Source organism: Sipha flava, unplaced genomic scaffold, assembly GCF_003268045.1.
Source record: "Sipha flava isolate LNK unplaced genomic scaffold, YSA_version1 299_pilon_pilon, whole genome shotgun sequence".
NCBI classification, from domain to species: Eukaryota; Metazoa; Arthropoda; class Insecta; order Hemiptera; family Aphididae; genus Sipha; species Sipha flava.
Window position 1 is genome coordinate 351,780 of NW_020272971.1, and position 15,219 is coordinate 366,998.

A 15,219-nucleotide genomic window follows, 5' to 3' on the forward strand; every position below is an offset into this window, starting at 1 on the left:
CGACACATACGAGTGGGATTCCATGGATCATCGACCCAAGTCTATGATAAAAATATGTAAACCACCGAAATCCCCGTCAAAGTTTACGAGCTCGTATTCTAAGGATTTTTACCTATTGCCCAAACACATTAAAAGGAAGTTTGTTTTATGAATTGTATTTGGATTATAATACTTACCCTCTCTCTGAATAAATTGCATATTAATATTTTAGAATTTTGACCATCGCGTGGTAAACTATTAAAAAAAAAATACAGATCTTTTCCGTTATACGTATACTACTATTTAAATTTAAATTGCATAGATTAATCAATCATTGAAGTAGCGAAAATTGTACTTACATAATTATTACTTATTAGATACTAGGTTAGGTTTATAAACTACACACATTTCAAATACTCAATAGAAATTCAATAATTCTATAAGGAAAAATAAATTTTTGTAAATTGCTCATATTCACAAAGTCAATTGCCTTTTTGATTTTACCTATTAATTTTTTCCCAATTTGGGTCGTACTGCTCGTTAGAATAAGACTTGCACTCGTACTCGAAACCGTTGTTTACCCACGTCGAGTGCCGTGGCCAAAGCCGTATCTAGAAATTTCTTACGTGGGGGTGGGGGCATAATATGTATATTGTAATTTTATTGAATTTAGATTTTGACTTTTGATACTTGGTTAAAAATAAGACAGAAAATGATTTAAGCTTTTTTTATTAAAATGAATATCATACTTTCATATGATATTATAATTCAAAACTAAAAACATTCAATGATTAATAGGAGCTTAAGTCATTTTTGACTGAAAATATTTATGATGGTATTAAAATAAATAATTATTTCAAACATTTGTAAAATATTGAAGAAATTTCGGAGGGGGGAGCGGTCCAGACACCCTGAACCCCTGATCTTAGATACGGCCTTGGGCGTGGCCCACGACTGATGGGAGTGTCGCAGTGCCACCGCCGCCGTCGCTCGTACGTCTGAAGTCACGTCCAGACCAAGAAACATTTGTCGCAAACACGTGTTGCCGATGACGGAAATCAGAAATGTGTTTCTGATATCTGCCACCAACAACTGTGCCGTTGTCACCGACAAATTTTTGTTTTTCCATTTGACGCGGAAAAATTCAACAATGTTTGCAAACACGGTTGCTGGCAGTGTATTGCCACATTCAGACCGGTCGAATTTTGTCAATAAACATTTAATAAACACGTCATATTTGGTTATTTTTTCGATTCATCCTTGTTCGTCTATACGTAATGCATATATTTTTATCCGTAAATTTTTTTTTAACGGATTTTTAAGATTTTTTCCATCAAATAATGGAGTGGTCGGAAGAAAGTGTTTGTCACCTCATTGATTTATGCCATGAAAAACAAATACTATGGGCCCAAATTCAACTCGAATATAAAAATGAATATATATATATATATACACATAAATAAACAAATAGTTTATAGATAGAAATAAATAAATAATAAAAGCTTAGCTTGAAGTATTATTTTATATTTGTAAAGTACAACCGGTTAAGAATTAAAAATTTTTGGTCAGGTATATACAAAGTTGATAAAATAGCGACTTTAAAATACGAAAATAAGTTTAAAAAAAACAAAGATGCGTGGTACAACATGAAATCTTAAAAATATTTAATATTAAGAAATTAGAAATCGAAAAGTACACGAAAAACTTGATTAATCGATTTTATTGGGAGCGTAAAAAAATTAGGTAAGTTTAATGATGAGGCTAATCAACTTAAAATGGTTCACCTAATCCATGATTCTTTTAAAAAACTAAAAAAAAATGATAAGCAGATGCAGCAATTACAACGTCATTCTCATTCCACATTTAGTCCAAGTCTAATTCACAAACTAATATGTTAATCAAATATGTTGCTTTTGTAATGATATGCACCTAAGCATTCAAATATTTTTTAAAAAAATGAATGTACAATTAAATAACTATAATAATCAGTACACATTAAATATAAGAATAGGTCATATGTACTAAAGATAAAATATGACACACACACGTACACACATACACGCGCACACACACACAGTTGACATTAAACATAAGGAGCAACATTTTCAAATACCACACAGACGCGTTCTTGTTATCCTTTGGTATAGACGGTCAAAGGCGAGTGTAAAAGACTACGCAGATCGTCTATGCAGAAGGATATAAGTAATTGTAAAACGTTTTGTAAAAGTTTAAAATAAGTGTATTAATGTGTGTATAAGTAATTTAAATAAAATTAATATAAATGAGTTAAAAAAGAAAGTTATTGTCATTTTAAAATATAAATTGGTCGCCTTATTCCATACCTGAAGAGTCAACTACGGTTGTCAAGAGGCAGACCAACACAATCATCGGAGAGGTAATATTAAAAATTTATAATATAATAAGTAATGATTTAAAGAAAAACAAATAAATCTTTCACTCATATATTAACATATTATATATGCTTTAATTTTTAAATCACTACACTTTAGCGTGGACGCGCCTGTTTTTAAATGTTTTTTGGTGATAATTTGAGAAATTTTTTCTCCGACAATTATTTGAAAATGTTGTGCAGTTATAAATTTTTTAATATTTATTAACGATTTATTCATAAAATCAATAAAATAAATTCTTATAACTTACAATAATAAATAAATAATAGTTTTTATAATATTTTTAAAATTATGTATAATATGAATGTATTTTAATTGTTTTTGCATATCCTATTAAATTATTATTAGTTGTTATGCAGAAACATTTTCTACTCAGGAGGCTGAATTCTGTAAGTAGATACTTGAATGATTACTTTTGAATGTTATAAATTATAATAATAATAATAATAATAATAATAATAGATTTACGTATTTATTTTTAGGTTCTTAATAATAAGCTATAAATAAATATAATTAAATTATTAAAAAACCTTTACGAAAAAGTATACAGTTTTTGAGCAAATTATAATTAGAACTCCAGCGAGGTTCTGGTTTAAAAAATTAATTTAAATTAGGGTTTCCATAAGGTTTCGGTTTCCAATACTCAAAGGGTTCCGGTTCTTTTCGGTTCGCTCCCAGTCTCTGCTGTGCGCAATATCCAAAACAATTATGGAAACTGACGGAACGCTAATTGTTGCCTCACAATTACGTTTTCGGCAAAATATTGAAAGTTGAAAAATTTGAAAGTTTTGCTCGAACCGATCAGACAACGAGTGTAAATAATACTGTACATGTAGCAGACGGTTATTGTTTAAATATTAGCAATCACATCAATGTTTTATGCACGGTGCAGCAACTAATTCTTGTAATTGTTGTCACATTCGGCACTGTCTGTTTTGTTATCAACATTTTTGATCATAATTGATTGATTTGCTGAACACTTCTGGATATTTTTTTCACGTTTATCATAGTTGTGTACAGATTCAGCTCAAACGCTTATTTATACTTAGGAAAACTCAAGTTTTGCCACCCCTAACATATAAATACTACATCAAATAATATTTTTACATAAACAATACTAAAATAGACTTAATTCTGAGTTCATTATATTTATTTATGTTAAGTTAACAATTTATTAGATTAATACATTTGTAGACAAGTAAACCACTACTAGTTTAAATAAAACAAAACCGTTTTTTGAGTCTTAATTTTTACTACACATAATTTGAAATGAGTAAGTACTAGGAAATGTAATATATATTTTTTTAAATTATCCATGGTTTAAAAATGCTAAATTCCACCCTAGGCGACATAGCCTACCCCTCGAACTGGGTCTGATTGTATAGGTATATATACTTGGGAATAGATTTAAGGTCTTTATTTGCAGATCTTTTAAACTGTTAAGACCGTAGATCTTAAAATCTCCTACTATACGTCGAGTTAAATCCGCAGGCGTATAATTAAGCGGTCAATTGGTCAATTTTCGGTTGTTTTATATCGCTGAATCTAACCGCTAACTGTAAACTTTCGAAAACTTTTCCCAGGGGTTACTTTGTATGCAAATCAACCCATTCAGTATCAAAATACCAGCGGTTTCTGTACCAGTCGTGAGTCGGTTTCCGATATTTCTGAATGAACAATTTTAAATATTTTTTAATATTGTGAAAATGATGTTTTTTTTTTGTTTTTTTTCAAGTTTTTAATGATGGAAATGGAAAAAAAACTGTAAAACCAAATAAAACGAAAAAACAATAATACATTTTATAAGATGGAAGAAATTTTAACAAGTGAAATAATTAATAAATGTATACGCGTCAACTTTGGACGTTCGAAAAAAATAACCTGTAGTAACTCTTAATTAATACGTACGAGAAGGTCATGCATACAAATAAATGAATGTTATAATCCGAATATTAATTAATGCGACTGATTTCATAACTGTAGTTGGTTTATATTCTATCGTGTTCGCCCAAATATTGTTTACGGGTTTTAATTGTACCAAAGGCGGAGTTGTAGTCCGACATATCGTACATCAAATGAAAAGGATTGGACTGTACACGTGTAGTACAAACTAATCGTGTTCATCGCAGTAGGACGGTTTTCTCAGTATAAAAGTTCTCGTGGGAACAAAAATTATTATGGTTTTGAATTTAATATTACGCACTAAAAGAAAATCGGATGGGCTTACTTGTTACTTACTACGTGTAAAAGGTTTGTCAAAAGGACGCGTTACACTTATATTATATAAATGTACTCTTTACGCGGACAACGGAGTATGAGTAACGATTCGATTTTGGAAATTTAAACTTTTGAAAGTGACGTAATATTTTTACTCTCAGTAATCATCTGTCGCAACAAAATAAAAATCCGCTATTATTTTTATAATTATTGTTTGAGATTGTATTTTAATGAACTATTCAGCGGGTATTGTTAATTAACCGAGTATACACGTTTGAAATGTAAAAAACAAAAAGGTGAAACTTTTCACAAAAAGTTTTCTCGTAAACTTCTGTAATAATTTTAATCGTTTCGTTTCCTAAACGTTCAACAGTTTACTTTACTTCACGCATTCTGCTTATTCGTGATTGTTATACATTAACGTGTACAATAGTTATAACATCGAGTATTTCAATCAGTGGCGTGGCGAACGGGTAGAGTAACCGGTGAGGGTGATTACCATAGATTCAATTTTCTAAAATTACAAATATTCAAAACCGTGTGGTGCTTTTGGAATATAGATGATGGTTGGACGGTCATTTTAATATTTTTGCTTTTGTGAGGTTCAAAATGACGTCAACTACTTGTGTATTTTTCAAATCAGTACAGAAGGAAAAAATAAGTGCATACGAAAATTCCAACGTACCTTGTGTTCATTCTAGAAGAACCAACGTTTGTTTTCGAGTAAATTTACCATGTTCGTTTTCCCCATGTAAGTATGTCTTTCATAATGTGCACATAAAAACACAAATGACTGCATCAAAGTAATAGATAATTAAAAAATAATAAAATTATGAATAATGTTTCGGTGTAGACGTTTTTGAAAAATATATTTTATATTTATAACCATTTTATATTAACTCGTATGACGAATTTTAACACTCGTTCAAAAAATACTTGGAGGTAGATATGAAGATATATTTATCTCCTTAACCTTTTATGCCTTTCCGAAATTTCATCGACCCATTAATGTATTACAATGAGTAAACCTTAGTTATGTGTATTGTTTCCGAACTTTATCGTATCATATACAAGTTAAAATAAAGCTATAGCTTTATTTTAACTTGTATACTATTGTATTATATCGCACAAAGTTTAATTTACGCGACACCATGACAGTTAATCTTATATTTTATTTTTACTTTTTTCATCAGTAAATTATAATTATAATTTTTTTAATAAAATATTTATTTTATTATTTATAAAAATATGAAGAGGCCGCGTAATAAAAAAAAAAAAGGATGGTTCATGTAATTTAGTAGGACTTATATTGGACTAATGCCAAGTATATTCAGTTGTGGAATTTGAAATAAAAGTAAAAACTTTCCTAGTTACCGTTCAAAGTTTAAAATATCTTCTTCTTATACAGAAATATAATAAAAATAGTTATAACAATAATACTGATATCGGACACATTTTAAAATAGTAAATTATGAGTAAAGAAAATTAGGAAAAATTTAAGTCGAGGGATGTAGGCTTTAGGGAAAAAACTAAGCTACAGAAGTTCCGTAAGTCATCTGAGAATCAATTTTAAGACTTAAATGTTGCAAATTTTAAAAAATAAAAATTTATAAATGTAATGTATCTAAAAAATAAAATTTGATTTGAAAATATTACCACTTTTCTATAACACTAAAATTAGCACATGTTGTGGGTTGAAAGTTTCTTGCATTATTATTTTTTGGATTAGAATAAAATAACCAAAAATAATTTTGATAAAAACCGGTGTGCCGAAATTTTTAACCATCTTCTAATAATTTTAGGTGCTAAGGTGAAATTTAAAACATTGTTTTTTTAAAGTATTGAATTTGTAGATACATGTTTTAATGATTTATACGATCTACATGAAACTTTTAGAGAAATTTTACACCTTATAACACATTATAATTATCCCATAGTATAATGGATAATGATGATAAAATCCATAGTATTGTGAAATCGATACATTTTTTCGCTTCATTTAAATCGTGAATAATATAAACGTCAAAAATAATGTGTGGAGAAAATGAATGATAATGCGAAATAAGATGCGTGAGAGTAATTTAAACTATGATCGGTACCCCATATGCTTATATTATGGTGTGACCTCGGAAGTCTTAATTATTTTTAAGAAATTCCGTACAAGTTAAGTCAAAGATTTTTGACACGGACATTCCGAATATAGTTCGATAAGTGTTACAAAAGTGTTAAATTTTTGTATTGTATCAATTTGATAAAACATTACAGTTCTACGATTGATAACAACGATACCAGTATCAGATTGGCGTGGTGAACATTTATAAAACATGATGTACAACATATATTTCAATACCTACCAGTGACGTATATAGGATGGGGCTAGTGGGCTACAGTTCCCCCTCTCCCCTGAAATGTTTTAAAAACTTAAAAATTATTTTAAACGTATGTTATATATTTTAATGGTGCTGTATGCTTATTTAGAATTTGTGTCCAACGTCAAATCGTTTTGGGACATTCTGTAAATGAAATGTAGATAAGTACCTACTGTGTCTTGTTGGTAATTCTTAGATAGCAGTGGTAATTTAACTCTGTCCATAGTAGCCCCTCCCGAAAATATTTTCTATATATGTCACTAATACCTACCCCCTCACTTCTTTCCCTAGAACACCATCCTCGATATTTTTTTAAAATATAAATTGAAAAAAGACTAAAAATTATAAACGATTGAATTACCTATCTACATATTTATATTTATATATTGCCTATATAAATTCTAATAGACTTTTCCCTCTTTTATATTGAAATCAACTAAAATCGATTTAAACAATACAGAATTTTTGATCTTATTGTCACGCGTTATATTTTTATCGACTGTGTATTCCGTTGCATTCGTTTTTCATGCTGGTAATGAGTTTAAACTTGGAAATTCGCTAAATGTGTATTTGTCCAATAACTTAACAAATATAAATTTAACCACACAACCCCATCCACACATAAAATGTTCACCATAAAAATCCTTTCACCATGCTACTGATCAGGATAATCAAAAGGATTATTAACATTTATCAATAGTATTGAGCATTATCTAGATAAATTATCTAAATAAATTATTTAGATAAATAATTAACTATCTTTAACCTTATGTAGATAATAAATAAAATTAGTTATCTGATTAGTTATCTTAGATAAATTCTTGAGTTATCTATCGTAGTTCATCTAGTTAAATAAATATGAGTATATTTACTCAATAAATTCGAAAAATTGAACTTGAAAGTTAAAAACTAATAAAAATTTAAAATTAATTAAAACTTTATTAATATTATTAATTTATTAACTTTATAATTAATTACTATTATTTTAAAAGTTGTATTACTGCAATGTATGCTTAATTATATTATTTAAATTGTGCCTATAAGTATTATTTTTAAGAATTTTTTACATATTTAATAAAGACTATGTTATAATAAGAAAATTAGAATTTTTACTAGGAAAATGTATTATAAATTGACAATACGTATATTACTAGTAAATTAATTAATATTTATAATTGTATTTTGTAAAATTCTCGTATTTAGATACTTAAATAAAAACTGCATCTTTTAAACCTATCAACATATTTTTTCGTTCAATTTGTTTTAAGTTATTAATTATTCAATTATCGATGAGAATAATCATTGAAAACTTTCATGTTTTTGTAAGCTGATAAAAATTTCGGAAAAATCCCTATTTCCGTCAGTGATTAGAAGGTTTATAGTGGGCCTAACCGAAAAAAAATCCTTGCTACGCCTCTGTGCTTACGCCCGGAATATAATAATATACCTAATATTATAGACCAATATAACAACATAGACAACATTAAACACATACAATCATAAAACGTCAATTTCTAGCTGGAAGGATCTATAAATAATTATGTATAAGCTGAGATAATGAACAAACTAATAAATAATAATAAAATCAATCACTGACTTCTAGCGACCACGGCTATATATTATATGCTTTAACGTTTTTGAATGCATTTTGTTTAACTGCATGTAAATCAAAGACAAAATTATGACCATTCAATTACACCCGATAAATGTTCATTTTGCCAATTTACCTATTAGATGCGCCACTGTCTGGAGATTCTGGAAGCCCTAACAGTTTTGTTAAACATCAATAATAATAGGTCGATGACGTTCTTAAGTACTTATCAACCGCCCAGTCATAGAATGCATATCGCTGTCTACGATAAAATAATGAGTGTACGTAATTCAATTATAATTGCCGAATACGTTAACCCTTAACACACTAATTGTGTGTGTCATGTCAGTGATCCGGACGACGTCAAACTTCAAAAGTTTATCGTTAACACTCCGTACACAATATCTGCACCAAAACGATTCCACCCACTTCCTTACGGACGTCAACAGACTACCACACATTCTGTATATTTTATTAATAAAATCGATTCTGTTTGTATGCATACAAGGAACTCTCGCCGAGCTCGGCTCAGACCACATACCTGTAAAAATCACAATTAATTTGTCTTCACAATCTTATCAGGCCGACGATTCAATAATTAATGGTAAACCAAACTGGGATATGTTCTCTAATTGTGCAAATGCAAATTGAATATTACCAAAAACTATACCTAGGATCCTAGTTGCTCTCATCGTATAAAATGAATATAAGGAGAATATGATATTTATAAAAAAAATATGCGCTAAATGCCACATTTTTTAATTTGCTTAAAGGTCTCAAAATGCCTAAATCAGGCCTTGTGAAAAATATTCGATAAAGTTATACACACAAAACTACATAATTAATGTGAATTTCGCATAATATGGACACCGGTTAGTATAGGCATCCGTGTTATATGTGCAAAATGGTCTAATCCTAAATCAAATGTTTTCTAACGAGATTAAAAAAAAAAAAGGAAGTATAAGCACTCGGTTCGGTTTATGTGGATAATTTTTATTTTATCATAGCGTTAAAATATGTATTAAAAACTAATACAATTGGGTTTTGCAGTATTTATGAAATTGTGTATATCAAAATTAATACTTTTTTGATAAATAGATTTTGTTGTGAGTTTAATCAAATGTACATGTATATGAGTGTCATTGAGAGCAATAAAAAAAATAAATGTATTAAACTAAAATAGTAAACTTATGCTTTCTTTTCCTAACTCGGCAACAATCATTTCAGTTTTACCGTGATTTTCAACACTATCGTGAATATATTCCACTATTTCTCACAAAGATTTTTTATTCTAGGAAAAAATCGCGATTTTGGCCAAAGTAAAGTATTTTTCTCCAGGCACTTAACAACGTAAAACCACTGAACAATTATGCATCCTGAGATTAAAGTATTCAATATTATTTTGTATATTTATTTATTTATTAATTTGATTCAACATTTTTTTCTCTAATTTGATGGCCTACGTGTGCAAAATAAAAACTTTTCAATATTAAAAAGTTGATGTTTTTGAACTAAGTTCGGTTTATAAGGCCACATCAAGTGGAATCCAATGTATTTAAATAGCGCAGATCTAATCCCAAAATTACAATTTGGATTTAGATCTAACGATTCTAAAATGTAACAGCTTTTTCCTATTATGGAGCATATCAGTACTTGATTTTAAAATCACTGCCATTCCGATGCTGTATTTATCGACGTTTCTTTTGACGAAGTATGGCAAGAAAGTCTTTTTACATATTAAAATTTATCAATACATCTAAACACTCATTTAATATTATAAATTCCTTTCTATCAAACAGACAATATTCAGTCCATTCTCAGTCCCAGGGGGCCGTGCCACCAGTATTATCTGTGTCGCCACGCATGGTGCTGCTTGATGTTATAGTATTATAATAGCAATAGCAGAATGGAAATTATACAAACTAATAATAATATAGTAAGATGTATAGAATAAGATAAAATAGAATATATTACTCTATTCGAAGGAGTATTATCCCAAAGGTCAATCCGATTACAAGTTGATGTTAATAGAGCTAGATATTTCGTTGATTGATGTAAAACACAGAACTTCCCGTTCGATAAAAGATTAGGTTTTTTTTATACGCCTGCAAGTGACTACATTTAAAAAAAAATAAAATTTTTAGAAAGTAAATAAGTAGGACAATTTTAAGTATAATTTAGGATCGATGAATAAATTAATTGTATTAATAAAAAAGATAACTTCACCAATTGGATATGTGTAACAAGAACGTGTAATGGAAAATTATATACAGACAAAAATAATGCTTTTAATTCAGCATTTGGAGAACATAACCATAGCGAATATGGTAAATCGAATATAAATTGTCAAACAGTAGGTAAACAAAAATATTAGGATCTTCATAAAAGACCAAAATAATTATATTAAAAGTAATTGCTCATCATATTTATGGATCATCGGATTTATCGGATCATCATATTTAAACATAATTGATGTAAAGCGGTTAAGGAACAATATGCATAAATCACGTACAAATGTCTTATTCTCTAATCCTACTAATATGAATGAAGTTCATCAGTATATTGACGCAGCCGAAATAATTATTCTATCATCTTCAAGTAACAATCACCGAATGGTATCTACTTAGATGACAAACTGTCGGTCAATATTATCTATAGTGCACAGAAACACAGATTAAAGAAAGCTATTCGTGTAAGGGTGGATGGGGTGGTTTTATGAAATTACACCTTGGCCTGAGATTTTATCACCACGCTACTGGTCATTAATAAACTCAATGTAGTTTAGCGCGGGTTTTTATTTTCATAGAAATATCAAATATTCAATAATTATAATTTTCAATGTAGTATTTGCATTGGTTTTAGTAATTTTATTATTTTTTTATTTTCAATATACTACGTGTATATTATACAAACAATGGAATCGGAAGAAATATGAATATTTCATCACACAACACGTGGTACGTGGATAATTGAGTGTACTCAAATGAATTATATTGTATAACACGGAGATCATTAGATCATTTTACGGAATGAAACAAAATAATCAAATCGATTTTGTTCGAAACCGATGTTTTGTATCGTAAATATCTTTCTTTCCTTCATAATCTTGACGATAATTACCGAGAGATTTCAAAGACGACCATCTGCGTTCAATTTCTATCTATATAATGGGTGTATAATGACACTTTGGGAATACTTTCTCTATTTGAAAAAGTGATAATATACAAAATAAACCGTAGCAAACGAGTTGTGTTCCAATTACGGAATTGTGTCCGATGTATTTTTTCGGGTTATACGAGGATTATGTCCAGTGGATATTTTTGGGTTAGTTTTGGGCTAACCTACATAATTTATACACACAAATTGATACATTTTTTCAATTACACTATTACACATATATTATGTATAAAAATTTTACACACGAATAAAAGTTGTTTCATTGTATTAATTTATAATAATAATTATAGTATCAGCGTGTAATAGTATTAATAATAATTGTAAGTATTTGCAAAAATAATAATATATAAAAAAGTATGAATTCGTAAATATTATAATTTGTAATATTATTACAAATATACATTGTACATTATAAAATATAATTAATTTAAAATTTAATAGTTAAGTTTATAAAATAATACATATTGAGGAAAAATTGAAATAAAACTATTAAAGAATTTAAATTAAAACATTTGTTCATTACACTATTATTTAGATATATATATACAAACACTTAACACTAGATACATTTTTAAATAATACATCATATTGTCATATTTAAAATTTATGTGAATAAAATTGTAAAAAATAATTATGTATTCGGCAAAAATATAAATGATACTATTTTTATAAATTAAAATCTAGAAATTTTTCTATTTTTATATGCATTTAATTTTTGATTAATAAATAATTTTATTTCGTGCTTTGATAATATAAACTTTGATAATGTTCCAATACTTTTTATTTTAACATAAATATTACATTAAAAATGTTTAGGGCTTCAATAAATTTAAAAATATTGGAATGGTTTGAATAGAAAACTAAATTCAATTCGGAGTGAGATGCTTCATAGTTGATAGTTGTTTATACATTTATCAATTATAAATTTTCGTCTGGACACAAATCGTCAAAAGTAGTCATAATCTATCTCGTATTCTTATAATCTATATCATGTATGAATAGGTATGGTATGAAAGGTAAATATTAACAATAAGTTATCGAAGAACCACGTAAAATTGTTATCCAATCCGTGTCACTTATTGCAATTTAACAATATCTCTGTATCATAATATATATTTAGTAAAAAATATGTGATAAAATGTCAAAGAAAAAAATGATCCAGAGTGTAGAATGGACTTGGGTATTGTGTCGTGTAACATAAAGATCAATAACTTTTGGTTCCGTTCAGCATATATCATACATTTTTTTTAAATTCAAGAAAAAAATGATGAATTAGAATTGAATAAGAAATTATTAATCATTTTATCGAATGTTCTGGTTCGCAAAGTTTCGCAAGTTCTGTAAATTGGCTTCCTGGTAACTTTCATTTGCCCACCTCAAACATAATTATGAACAGCTGCACTCCAGTCTGGTACGAGAAAAAATAACTAAAGATACGAGGTGGATGGGACCATGTGATACGCTAAAAAGTGTTTAGAAAACCGTACACGGAACATTGTTACGAAATTTAATATTCAATTTCAGCTCTACGTGCGTCATAGGGTTCGCGCGATAATTCGATTATCGTTAAAATCCGTTCGGATACCCAAAATTTCGTGTTTCAACATTTTGCTAACGCATTGTTCATCTCCAATTACGTTTGAATACCGGTAACGATTAGATTTCGAGATCGGAACCGTTGGCAAAAGTCTGTTGAACATATATTTTTTTTTTTTTTTTTAACCAAAGGATAGATAAACGACGTACCGGCAACGCTGTACGAGAACGGTAATAAATAGATCATGATAATTAGACGAGTGCGGGGATCGCGCATAAATTACGGCGCGAGGTCGCGCGCACGGGTGTTGATGTCGTCAAACGTTTCCGAACGTGGGCATACCCTCCCTACACGATACGTTATTCGATTATCGTCGCATAGTCATCATCATCATTTTCCGAAATCGATTAACACGCGGAAGCGTAACGGACGGCAGACGTGCGTGCGCGGTCGGCAGCTGTGATTTAAGACGATTTTCGATCCGCGGCGTTGGCGTTTTCGGTCGGGTCCAGCGGTGCGAGTGCTCTTCGCGCGGTTCTCACCCGCGGCCGTGCACGCGGGTGCCCCGTCCATCGCGGTGCTCAGCGGACGGGCGGTGGTCTTTTGGTCGAAGGTAATCATTTTGACCAAAAAAAATTTGGAAGGGTCAAATTATTTTTACGAGGTAAAAATCTGATAACAGATACGGATGTAATTATTGCTAATAAAAAAAAAAAAAAAATAAAGGGTTTATACAAGAAACATGGAATAAATATAAAAGAGAGGACATTAACCAATTAGAATACATAAAATGTTTAGGTTTAAAATATCAGGCCAATAGATTGCTTTGAAAACTACTTAATAATTATATTATCTGTAATTTTATTTTATTATTTTAATTTTTTGACTGTAGATTATTTCCTACTTATATATAATAATATTATTAATATCCATATCAATATTATTTTTTAAACCGAACTTATTATTAATTATTTATATTTTATACGATTTCTTTCAATTAACTGTTGAATGTATATTATGAGAGCATTTTCATACAAAGCCAATAGATTATTTTAAAATATACTAATTATATTATATGTAATTGTATTTATAATTTTTTGACTGTAGATTACTAACTACTTATATAGTTATATAATATATATAGTAATATTATCAATATTCATATCAATATTTTTTTTTAAATATAACTTATTGTTAATTATTTATATTTTATATAATTTTGTTTAATTAATCGTTGAGTGTATATTATAAGTATTTTTATAACATCCAAATGGTATTTATAGTTAAATAATCCTCGCCCAAACGGTGTACGCCCTAGCGGACAGTAGTCGAACGGGGAGTAACCGAATTGGTTCCCGTTTGTGTACAGGTAAAATAGTGATAATTGTAATTTTTAACACGATTTACCTACACTATTAACAACTAAAATTTAGAGGGCCAGTGCATAGAGAACAAAAAATAACATTTTAAAAGCAATATGTATGAAATATAGACACAATTATTATATAGATAAGATAGAGTATTGAAATATAATAGACTATAGATTACTAGAGATTAGCAAATTACTAACAAACAGGAAAGAAATAACAAATAATTGGAAAATTGTATGACTGAGTACATTAATGAGAAGATTACGAGATTTGAATAATTAAAGAGAGTTAACTTCAAATTTGCAAATCAGTGGTTTTAAGTTGTATTTATTATATTTTATTATTTGTATTTAGTACACCTAAGTGATGACTAGCTTACTTCCAAATCAACGATTTAAAATTGTATGTAGGTATCTAGTAGAAGAAAGTCCATGTACAGAGAACGTCGGAAAATAATTCCTGCAGTACCTACTTCAATAAACGAACTTATCCAACCATTAAAAATCAATAGTTTTACTACACATCGTAATGAAATATTTTGTCATGTAGATGAAGAATCAAAAATTGT

General features: G+C 28.8%; 1 protein-coding gene across 1 annotated transcript in view; it reads left to right on the forward strand.

Annotated features, from left to right (window-relative positions):
* Nucleotides 1-2,111: 2,111 nt before the first annotated feature.
* LOC112685965 overlaps nt 2,112-15,219 on the forward strand; it is a 157,684-nt gene continuing 144,576 nt past the window's right edge. The window contains exon 1 of the mRNA XM_025558039.1: nt 2,112-2,374. The gene's annotated coding sequence lies outside the window, so the exon portion shown is untranslated. The remainder of the gene's footprint in view (nt 2,375-15,219) is intronic.